The following is an 11,964-nucleotide window of genomic DNA, read 5'->3' on the forward strand; positions in this document are numbered from 1 at the left end:
GAGAGCGACGCCGGTCCCAGGCAAACCCAAACCAGAACTGGAGCCAAACCGAAACCTGGTTCGACCTCTGATTTTGCACAGGGTGTTCACACTCGCTGCTGTGCTGGCTTTTAATTACAAATGGTTCGGAGGGAAAAGCGGTGAGGGCTCTCACCAGCAATGTTCAGGCTCCCCAGTAACTCTGCCCCAGCATGGTGAAGGGAATGGCTCCTGCTACACAAGCGTTTGCCAGCTTTTCTGAGGCCGGGCTCTGCTTGCTCCGGCTGTCCCCCTCCAGCACTTGTTTCAAAATAACTCGCTTCCTTTCTCCCCTCCCTCATTTCAGAACCTGCTGGGATGGGGCAGAGGTCTTGAGCTTCTGGGGGGTTTGGCAGCTATTGTAGTTCCTCAGCTGGTAAAGTAATTTGTAAAGGGAAGAATAAATCCTTTGTGCTTGTAGGGACAGGCCTGACGTGTATAGGGGAAAGGGGGGGGAATATCCCCCCTTTGCAGCTAAAAAAATTGCAACCTGCTTCATATTATGATGCAGGAGTGTGAGGTACTGAATTCCTTCAGAAGCTATGGAGATATTAGGGAGGAAAACTGCACCCTTGGGAGCGATCGGAGCTTTCTCACACGACCCATCTGTGCCTTTAACGCAAAGGGTGAAATAGTGTCCTGTGGCATCCATGTCCCCTTTGCCCTGGTAAGGCCAAGGTTCCCTTCAGTGTTTGGGTGCACATTAGCACTTTGCTTTCCATTTTCTGTGCAATAACGTCGGGTAGCTCATTGTGCTGGTTCCCCTTCTTGCAGTTCCTCTTTCCCACTCACCCCTTTCAAACCACTCTATCGCCGCCTTCAAAATGTCTTCCTACTCTTTCTGGTTTTTCTTGTTGTGGCCATAGTTTTCTCTTTCCCCATTCTCTTTCTTGTCCTTTTTAAATGCTGCTCTTCCCTCCGTGCCTTCTGTTCTTCCACAGACCTTTTCCTAAGCTTCGTGGTCCTTTCTTACCCTCTTTCTTTTCCCTGTTACTCTGTTGCTGTTTGTCTCATTTCCTAAATCAACTCCACTTTCTCCCAGCCTTAAGCCTCCCTGCTCCTCTTTGTTTTCACAGTGAAAAACAGGATGAGTCTCATGGACTCGGTCAGTTGTAGCGAGCTATAGGAAAGGTGTATATGAGAGGGAGAAGTAAGACAATACCACTGCTGTTCTCTTGCCGCTTCCTAGCAGATGACCTTATTCCCCATCTCCGTTCCCCGTTGCTGTGTAGATTTGGCTCTGCATGGCTTCCCTGGGTCCTCTCTATATAGCACCCAGCACTCCGCCGCTGCTAACAGCGAAGGTGGGTGCGAGGAAGCCTTTCCTCGGGGCCCATCCAGCGTCACAGGGCACTCACCCTGCTCTGAGGAGCGAGGAGGGGTGAGGAAAGCGGGGAAAGACCGAAAATGTGGCCGCCAAAGGCAGCTCTGCTAGCAAAACTGAAGCCGGGTTTAACAAGCATGTGTCTGGAGAGCATTTCTTCAGCTTCTCTGAAAAGCTTATCCAAAAATTTTTCCCTGTTGAGAAGCGTGATGACACTTTATTCAGAGCTCCAGGAGAAACAATTGCATGTGAACATTTAAATGAGGCTACAGCTTAGGCCCTCTCTCCACACCGCTATAAATCACCGAAAGCTTTGCCTGAGTGAAGATGGTGGAACAAATTGCTAAGCTCAGTTCAGTGCCCGCCTAGACCTTGAGTGTGCGTGTTCAGCATCGCTCAGTTACCCCGGGAACACAAGGATGGGGCCAGAGCCCTCCATCACGCAGCAGCGCGTCTGAGTAACTCCTGGGACTCCAGCGAGATGCTGCATTCAAGGAAGGTGCCTGAGTTTGCTCCAAACGCCTCGTAGCCGCAAGGAAATAAAGGCTACCCACTGGTGTTTTCTCATGGCGTGGGGTGAAGCTGGGGTATACGAACTCTGCCCTTTCCTCCCCGCTCCAACAGCCAGAAACGGATGGTGCTGCATCAAGCATCTCCTTTCTTCATTGCCAAATTTGAGAGAGAAGCATGTGCTGTAACTTAGTCGATAGCACAGGCAGAAAGCTGGTATGGGAGCTGCACTCTTCTGAGTGAGGTGCTTGTCTCTGTAAGGGAAGGGAAAAAGCGTGTTAGATGCTTTCTGTTGTTTGTTATCATAGGGATCTGCAAGCGCTGAGGGAATTTTGGAGTGCTCACAGCCATAGCTTTTCCTCATAAGGCAAAGATGAAGGATGTTGACTTACCACAAACACAAGGAGATGATTATCAGACGGAGAGTGGGGGTATGGTGTCTCTTTAGGAAATATTTCTTAATGACAGAAGTTGCGTTCAGGACTATATTTGAGAGATGCAACAGAAAGTGCGCCCTGCTCTACTTCACAGCTGCGATCCCCAGGACGCAGGAAGCGCGCAGAAATGCTGGCACTCTCCCATCCCAGGCTGTTCCAGCACTGCAGATACCAGCGACGTAAAACGGTACTACGTGGGAGGTCTGTTTACCATCACGTGGAGACCATGGTGAAGCACTTTGCTCATTTTGCCAGAGGCACAAGTGTTTTGGGAAGTCCTGCTACCGAGATCTTCCAACTTCCCACATGGGCAATGTCCTTGCTTAACTCCAAGACTTTTATTTTAATGAACTTCTCTGTTTTTCTGCTAAAACCATGTTTTGGAGCATTACGGAAGTCTCTTTTTTCATCTTGTTTTCCTGCTGACCTCAACTCGGTGGGAAATAAATTTCCATCTGCAAGTGAAGCCATCTGAAAAACATATTGATGGCTGACACTTGGTTTAGTCAGGGCAAAAGTTCTTTATAGTTTAAAGGTGGCATTTTTTCCCTTTGCTGGGAAATGCTGTCCTTACAAAACCAGACTGGAAGCACTAGTATTTAGTATTTGTGAAAACACATTAGCTGTTCAGTTGGCAGGTTGGACACAAATGATTTAAATCAGCATAGCAGCAGAGACTACCAGTGGAGACTCTGCCACAGACTGGTGGCCGTAACACTCTTGAACCTCTTGAAGATATTATCTGCCTCTGTATAGAGACCATTAGGGGCACTAGTGATTTTTGTAGATCCTTTTTCCCTGCATACAGTAATATTATCGGATTCTGGAACTAGACATAGAGCTAGAAAGTCAAAATATCTCAATGTGGTGGGAGAGAACTTTTCTCCTTATTTTAAAAAATGGTAATTTTAGTGTCCTGGGGACCTACTAACAACCACAACAACAAAAATTCAGGATCAATGAGACTTCAGCTATCGCTCGATTGATTAGGATTTCCTGTGCTATCGCTGATCTAAAATGCATTTTCTGTGTCAGTATTTCTACCACATTCATTTATTTGAGGAATTTCTAGGCGAACCCTGCTCTCTGTGAAGAAATGTAGCGCAGCACCTCTCATCTGGGCTGAAATTCAGCCCATGCTGAAGCCCAGCACTGAGCTGATATTCAATTTAAGCATTAGGAATTGAGTAATGCTTGGGTTTTGTGCAGGACGTTTTTGTTATAAATAAAGACAAAATGTGTCTGATTTCTGGGAATACAAAACAGGAACAACAAATTAGTCTTTCACACACACCTTTACAATCCCTCACCCAGGTTTTTTGTTTTAAGTGAAATTTTGCAGGCTACTGTATGTGAACGAAAGCTTTTTTATATTTGCAAATTACTGTCAGAGCAGACAGTAGACAATGTCTATCATTAAGGTGGACCCGTGCTTCCTCTTAAAAGAGGATTTTTCTTTTCAGAGGTTTACAGCTTTGCTAGACTTTGTTTGGACTTGAATATAAATGCCTCAGGCTGATCTATAAAGACGAAAATAAATGAATATCCCTCTGAAAATGTCATCCTAAAAGACTTGGCCCTTTTTTCTGAAGAAAATGCCTTGTTTTTTGTCTGTGTAACAAAATCTGTTACTGTTTCCTTGAACATCTTTGGCACTCTGTGCCTGGAGGAAGGGACATGAAATCTGGCAGGGTGTGTCGGGAATGCGCCTGGCGCTGCTTCCGTGAAAAGCTCCTTTTGCCCAAAATTTCAGCAGCTGGAAGATGGTGATTTGCACATGCCAAGCGACTGCATCTTGAACTTTCTTTAAAAGTTAGCAGCGGTAAAATTTAGCTGAGCCGGCTCCCGGTGTTGAGCTTCCAGCCCCACCGAGCAGCCAGCGACCACCCTGGGAGGAGGGAGGGGATGGGTGATGTTGTGTCAGCGAGGTAGAGGGTCGTGCAGTAAGTTTTCCCCAAAATTGGTAAGTTTGATTGCACAGCTATACTGTTTCTGTCCGTGAGCGGTATCGATCACAGCTGCCTCGAGTGTCTCTGCGCTGTGCAGTATAAATACGCTTTACATCCCTGTTTTCCGCAGGCAAAGTATGGATGAGATCAGGCATCTGAGAACGGTTTTGGTGTTAAGCAGAGGAGAAAATGCATGTCAGCTGACAGAAAGCAGGGTACCTTGGTGATGTTGCTGGAAAGGCAAGAGATAAGAAAATGTAGCTGTTTCTGGGATTCATCAGCAGTTAAACTTTGTACGCTTCGAGGTGTCTCGGGTGGCAGCTAGGTGCACAAGTTCTTCTCTAAGCTTCAAAGTGCTTGACTTTGCAACCTTAATAATATTCTTCTAACAGTGTTTTTACTTCATGCCAGCAACACCTATTTCAACCTCTCTTTTGAGGTCTAAATGAATGGCATTCCTATGGCTTTACACGAGAGTAGCAGAGATCACACTCAAGCCTTCAGTTTGTTATTACAGTATTAAGGTTTTAAAAGACCCTGTCGATTATGGTGGAATAAAATTAACAGGATTCTCATTTTTTATGCTTCAAAGTGTATGTAAGCTCCCTTTGGCAGGGATTTAATCATCTGGTATGTTTATACAGTACCTTGGCTAATGAGAGCTGGTTAGAGCTATGGGACGTTATTGTGATGTTAATAATAAATAAGATAATTATCTGAGGTCAAAAGAAAATTTCCCTTTTTCCTGAGTCCTGCGCAGCCAGGTACAGTGTGTAGCTTGACTTAAATAATGTGCATGTTGCTATATTCCAGAAGGACAGTTCTCATCTACATCCTTGGACTGCTGAGTCTTATTACAGAGTTCAGTGAGCTTATTCCTGTCAGTAAAGTTATTCACATGCTTAACTATTGGCAAAATCAGACACTGGGGCATTCTTCTGGCTGTGAAAACACATTGCACACTGCAGGCTGCATAATAATTGATAATATTGACTAACGATTGAAGAAGCTAGGAATTCTTGGGCAGGGCAATTTCTCACATATTACTAGAATTTTCTGAATTAACTAATGAGCTAAATGCCCTTGTGTTTTGGCTGCTCAGCACAAGGAAGGAAGAAGCAGTTTGTTTGGGAAGTGCAGAGCCCTCACACCCTGGGGGGAGCTGGTCCCACGGAGGAGCATCAAACAGGGAACTTAGGCAACTCAGTCCTAAGTCACGAGTCACTTTAAAAGTCCATCCTACCCTTTTGCTTTTGAGAGCATCACAGACAGGACTCATAGTTCATGTTGTTGCAGCACTATAAATGGAGTCCCTGAAATTAAGCTGAATTAATACAGTGATGAATCAGGCCCAGGAGCCATGCGTGTGAGTGCCATTACTTGAGGGAAAATAGGAAAAATAGACTTTCTAATGTATTCTTGTAAATGTGAGTTACTGTTTTTCAAGAAACATAGGAAGGAACCTGTATTGTTCCAAAGTGAATATCAGATGATTCTGTTCCTTGTGCCTTCTACCTACAGTGATGATGAGGATTGATTCATTCCCTGTAGAAGTTTCTAGGTGTTTTCATATCTTGAGCGTCTGCCTAGAAGTCACAATTTTTGTCAGGCAGGTCTTTGATCTGTTGGTAATCACAGACCTGGCTAAAGACAGTGGGTTTGCTTCTTTCAGACTCAGTACCAGAGAGTTTAATAAATGCTCTTTCATACAAAGATGGTAGGAAGCAGACATGGGTTATGGCCCAAGGCAAGGAGTGCATGACAAAGCTTGAGCAGTACTAAAATACTTGGTCTATGCGTGCGAGAACAAGAATATGATGGGCAAGCCGTTGTTTGTCCAGAAAAGAAAAAAGTCACCAGACTATAAGGGAAACAGTCATGGTCATCCCATTGAGATGGAGCAGACAGTCAGGGTGCAGGGTACAGTCTGATGCTAGGCCAGGCAATCAGATGATCAGATGCCTCTGAAAAGGCAGTCTATTCCCTTTCTCCTTCTTCTCAGTTTTCACTTGTGTCCTCTTGTTTCTTTCTTTGCTGTCATAAGCACTTGCTTGTCTGCAAAGCTCTGCAAAACTTACTAATATTTTTTCTAGCAATCTAGCCCTGATGTAGCGCACCATGAAGTCAGAAAAGCATCAGACACCGTGCAATGCTGGAAATAGGAGGATGCAATTAGTGGCAAAAGAGGGACAGACAGAACTGAATCTTTTGGCATTAGCTTGAACTGAGATTGGCTTAGCTATAAAATCCAACTATGGCCTCAGTGTCTAGGCATAGAATTAATTGGAAAGACAGGCTGGGGGGTTTCTGGGCAAGGAAAGTGCTTCCTGATCTCTGCTTCTGTTGGGTTCATGGAAAAAATCTTCAAGAATTAAAATGGGATGGTACCAGAGGGCACGCCAGACTCACACACTTGATTTCTTTCCTAAAGGAAACAAGCCTGCAAGACCCCCAACCCGGCTCGCTAGCTGCCCAATAGCTTAACACACCCACATGCGAAACTACAAGTTCCTCACAGGGGGCAGCCCGTTTTTTATTCTGCAGCATCATTTTCTGTCTACTTTTTCTTCCCATTTTGAACAGACGTTTGTGTAACAGCCACAATGTGCTTATAAATCATATTCTAAAACCAAAAGCTGTCCTAATTGAAGAAGTATTGTACGGTGTTTTGATGGGCATGTTTCACTGGTAGCTGCAAAAATACCGTTTTGCAGAGTTAAAACAGAAAAGACTATGGATGGAGGCATTTGAATTAGGAGACAGGTTTGCATTTCAGTCTGAGAAGTATCTGACTAAAGACCAATTTTTTATATTCACACAAATACAGGATTTCTTCACGGTACAGTTAGTTACACTGGTTAGTTTAATCTGTGAGGCATTTAAACCAGGCAAAAGTTAACTAGTTTTGATGTTGCTGCTAGTGCAGCAGAGAGCAGTTACTTCTAACCTGAACCTTGAAGAAACATATCCCAATGTCTGTTGTACCATGGACACTGCTCCTGTGCTAGGTTTCAGAAAAAAAGGCACCCTTCACTTTTTGGTGGATTTTGGCATTGTTGTTGTGTCATCTATCTGGGGTAATTCACATGGCCATAATTAACATAAAAATGCACTTGTCATTTTCTATCTCCATGTCAGAAGAATGCTTTAAAAGAAAAAAAAAAAAGCTTTGTGTCCATGATTAGTCATCACCGCTAATTTATTTTACTCTGATAAAATTAAAAGAAAATATATGCAAAACCTACCCATCACAAAAGAAAGCTATTACTGATGGAACCTCTTTCATTTAGCTCATGTATGGAGAAAGTTTACATTTTCATGAAGGTAATACCAGCCTGGGGTTCCTGAAACCCCTGGGAAATGCCAACAAAATGACAGGGAACTAAGGAAGACTGGCTATTGCCTTTTTTTTCTGGAGAGACTGGAAAGTCTCCTGTCCACAGCCCAGGGAAGAGCTCTAGGATGCCACCTCCTTGGGAGGAAGATGTGGGGCTGGAGACATCTTTCCCTGTGCACTCAAGCGTCCCACCACAGAGCTGAGAGTTGGTTTTGCTACCATTGGTCTTGTACAAAACACTTTTTCTGCCATGATGGTACCTGTACCACCTACTCTAGGAGCCTTCAGCTTTTCAGAGGACCCACAAGAGGATCCTTCCGATAGCTCAGCTTGGAAGCAGAAAGCCGTATCTGCTTTACTGTGCTTGGCTTAATCCAGCTTGCAATTGCAGCACCATTAAATACCCGGAGATATTTACCTTTGCCCTGAGAACTGAGCTGCGAGGTAATTCTACTGCTGTGCTAATTGCCATCACCTACTGAGGATTTCCAAAGATACCCCTTGCCTGTGTCAGCGGAAGCATTTCCATCCATTTCCCAAAGGCGAGGAAGGCGGCCAGGGTGCCGTGGCAGAGCCCAGCGGGATCTGGCATGGGAAATAGCTGGCCTCAACCTTTCTGCTCTTCCACTCCCCTACAGGGACTCAAAATCCACCGGCAGCAGCAGGCAAAGGCCTGCTCGCAGCGACGGGGGAGAACAAAGTGCCGCCGATCCGGTCGGAGCTGTCAGCTTTGATAGCGGCGAGGGGGTAGCGGCGTATTTGTTATCCTTGATGGCAGCGAGCGGAATTAATTTTGGAGTGACTCCACGCTGTGGAATGAGGGCTGTCCTGCTCTGTGACGGATTTCCAGGCAAAATCTGTGATCTTATTTTGAACGTTTAAAGATTTTCAGTGGCTGGGCTCTAATTCCTTGAAAAACTGGAATGTCTCCTTGACCTGCTATGTGCAAGCAGCAGAGGCACAAAAATCAGCCTCGTGCTGTATTTGGGACCCCGCACGGACACCACTTTCTTCTGGAGCACGTTTCCTCCACTGCGTACGTGTGAGTCTGGGCTTGTTTATCCTTCTGGCCACCCAGCAGGTCCCATTTGTCCTCAGGACTCTTAAGTCAAGAGCAGAAACCTCTCCATTTCTAATGAATTTTGCGCTGGGCCTTTTGGGAGAGAGAGAGAAGATATTTAAGAAATAGCGTATTTAATTTAGTAAATCAAACAGCTTTAGGAAACAGGGTGGCCCAAATACAAGGTGACATAAAAAATAAGATATTTTACTTTGTCTTACTGAATAAAGAGACTAAAAATAAATTCCCAAGTGAACGTAAGTCAATAGATCCTTTATTGCTAACTATGTTTTCACCTTTTGAAAGAAATGCTCTAGTCTTCCGTTCACGTCTTGCATTCAGCTAGTTTCCAGAGCAAAAGCAGTCAATTCTGCATTATCTCAGTAGGACGGTTTTAATTTTAACACTATCTGCCCTGATCTCTCTTTGTCCAGTTAACTTTCCTTGACCTAGAGTTCAACCCCTTTTACAAAGTAACCTCAGGCTTTGATGGCAGTAATTCTACCTTCACCCCAACGGATTCTGAATACACAACCTCCAGGCCCAAAGGAGAAGATTAGCAGACTTTACCCTAATTACTTGTTATTGTGTGGTTGTTAAAAAAGATTTTGGCTCCAGAAAATGAGGCTGTAGCCAGACAGAAGTTAGCCTGGGGTTCAAAAGTCTAGCAATCTTTGGCTCCACAGGCCTATAAAAGCAAAGTGTTGACTGAATGCAAACAGCCTGCATGGTGAGAGGCCCCCTCGGAGGGGGTGACAGCAGGCCATCCATCACGGGAGGCAGCGGGGGTCCGAGGAGTCCCTCTAATGACTCCTTGCTGGCCTGTTAATGGATAGCTCCATTTGATTCTTCCGTCGGTGGGAATGCCAGCCTTTGCGATGGCTGCAACACGCGGACCTTCGCGTGCACGCTCTGTTCTTGGGCTCTTTGAAAGGACGAGCCGTGTTTGACGCAGAGCTGGAAGACGTACCCCTGGTGCAGTAGGTGCCTGCAACATACTAACCTGCCGCTTCTCTAGACGCTCGTTTTAGGTTGGTGTAATGAGCACCTATCAACAATTAATGATGGTTGTTGCATAGGGGGAAGGATCAGGAGTGCCTTTGGTGAAGTGAGAAGCAGTCAGTCAACTCCTCACCTTCAAGCATCAAATGTCGTGAGAGGTCAAAAGGTTTTGTGAGGAATGCAAAGTTTGGAATATTTTTAATTAAGCTACATCCTTTGAAATTCTTTCAAGTCAGTCTTCAAACAAATCAGGTCTTAAATCAACACCCTTTAAAAGCACATACACCTCTGGTAAGTGCCTTCATGCAGGCTCTACTGAGTATCACAGAAAGCGGTTAATTTAATTTTATATGAGTCATTAAAAACCTCCACTTATTTTTGTGCTCATTCACCACAGGATATATTAATATTCCCTTTCCCCGAATACCCCAATTCCTTATCCTATGTAAAGTTGGTGTGTTTGTGTCTGAATGGGTTTACTATCTGAATTTACCAGTGTCTTAAATGCAAGCGTTATGAGGAGAGTTTGGAATACCAATGTTTTTGTTAACCTAAAACATGCCTGCTTCTTTGTTTGTTTTTTTATAATCTATTTTTATGAAATGCTTGTCTCTTAGAGAGTTACTGATTGGGGGATATTTTCATCGTCCTATAAATAGAAGCTGCAGTTGACATACAAATAACTGTACTCGTCACTGGAGTTTAAGGCCCTTTTGGAAAGTTTTACTTGTGTGAAAAGATTCAGCAGCTGGCTAAATCCCACAACAAACTACATAAACCAGCAAAATCAAACTTGACCCAAACATTTAAAAGACACTGAATGCCATTAGAAGGTAGTAGCTGATTTGTCTTCTATCCTGGCTGTCATTTTCAGATCTGTATGCTTTCTGTGTTATTTTTGTGACCAGCACACATGGGATTCAAAAGACTCTCTGCTAACAAAGACCTTTGATCCCTGGATTAACTCTTCTAACACTCTCCTTAAGCAACTAGGAAAATAAAATTATTACCTCATTATCTATTTTGAGAGAATACTTTAACCGGCTTCTGAGGAGAAGGGCTGGAGGGGCCGACCGAGTCTCCCAAGCGAGAGCTGATGGCGAGGGCTGGCACCTATTGGTGTGAATAGTTTACATTCCAGACGTAAGCCTGGAAGCAAAGCCCTTCTTTTGGGAGCTCCGGTGTCTGCCCTGGCTTCTCCAGGGCCGTGTCTGTTCTACCAGCAGCTGCCCCAAGGGTAGTCTCTGACCCCAGGCCAAGTGGTGCAAGATGACTCCTGTCCGCGTTGCTCCGGAGTAACTTCTCTCTTTAGGGCAGCGTGGCCGGATTTGGGATAGTTCTTGGCCCAGGTCTCCTCTGGACCCGCATGGCCCTGAGAGCTTCTTATTAAGCATTTGTGATTTACTAATTCAAAGTATGTATTGCTTGCTTGTGGCGTGCCATGGCAGCACGTAGGGGACTGAGGACACAACGCCCATTGGAATAACATCAGACAATTGTCGTAGGCTGAGGGAGTTAAACCTGCTGCGGTCCAAGTCCATTTTGTCTGTCTGGAGTGGAGCCTGGAGCAAACTATTCTGTCAACAGCGTCCAGGCTTCCTCTCCAAGGAAACTAGTCATTTCGCTGCAGAAGGGAGCCTGGGAGTGAGCGAGCATATATGCAGCATGAATGATGAGAGGATCAGATGCTGGCAGCAAACAGGGAGCTCAAGTATGTGACAGTGGAGACGTCTGTTGATCTTTGATGGGGGCCTGTTTCATCCATGGCAAGGGTATCATTTATGCTTGAAAATAACCCACGTTCAGTACTTGATGCAGCCAACGTTTCCTTAGTTTAAACTCAGATACTCAGTTTTCAGCAGTGGAGCTGCTCAGCGAGGGCCTTTCTTGAAAGCTTAGCTGCAAGTCCCTTTTCACTCTGAATATGCTTACTGCACAGGTACAGCTACATCTGTTGACAAATTTGGCCTAATCTGGAATGAAGACAGCATGTAGTGAAATTGTAGCTTGGCTCTACTCTGAAGGTCTGCATTTTTGCCACTATACTTTGAGCTGGTTCAGTTCTAAACACGTCACTTATCCTGTTTCATGAGAAGCAGACCAAGGAAGCCCAACTTCCTATGGATTTCCATCTGACCTTCCCATGATAATCACAGTTTCTCTCAAAAGCCTGTAAGACTTCCCCAGTCCCCTCATGTCTGCTACACATCCTCACATTAATCCTAACTTACTCCTAATTCCTCTATTTCCCTATTTTTTCTTCACCTCATTTCACCCCCATGTCCCTTAACTACGGGCTGAGGTAGCACAGTGCAGCACTTGCTGTG

The sequence above is a fragment of the Harpia harpyja genome, chromosome 23 (assembly GCF_026419915.1).
Source record: "Harpia harpyja isolate bHarHar1 chromosome 23, bHarHar1 primary haplotype, whole genome shotgun sequence".
NCBI classification, from domain to species: Eukaryota; Metazoa; Chordata; class Aves; order Accipitriformes; family Accipitridae; genus Harpia; species Harpia harpyja.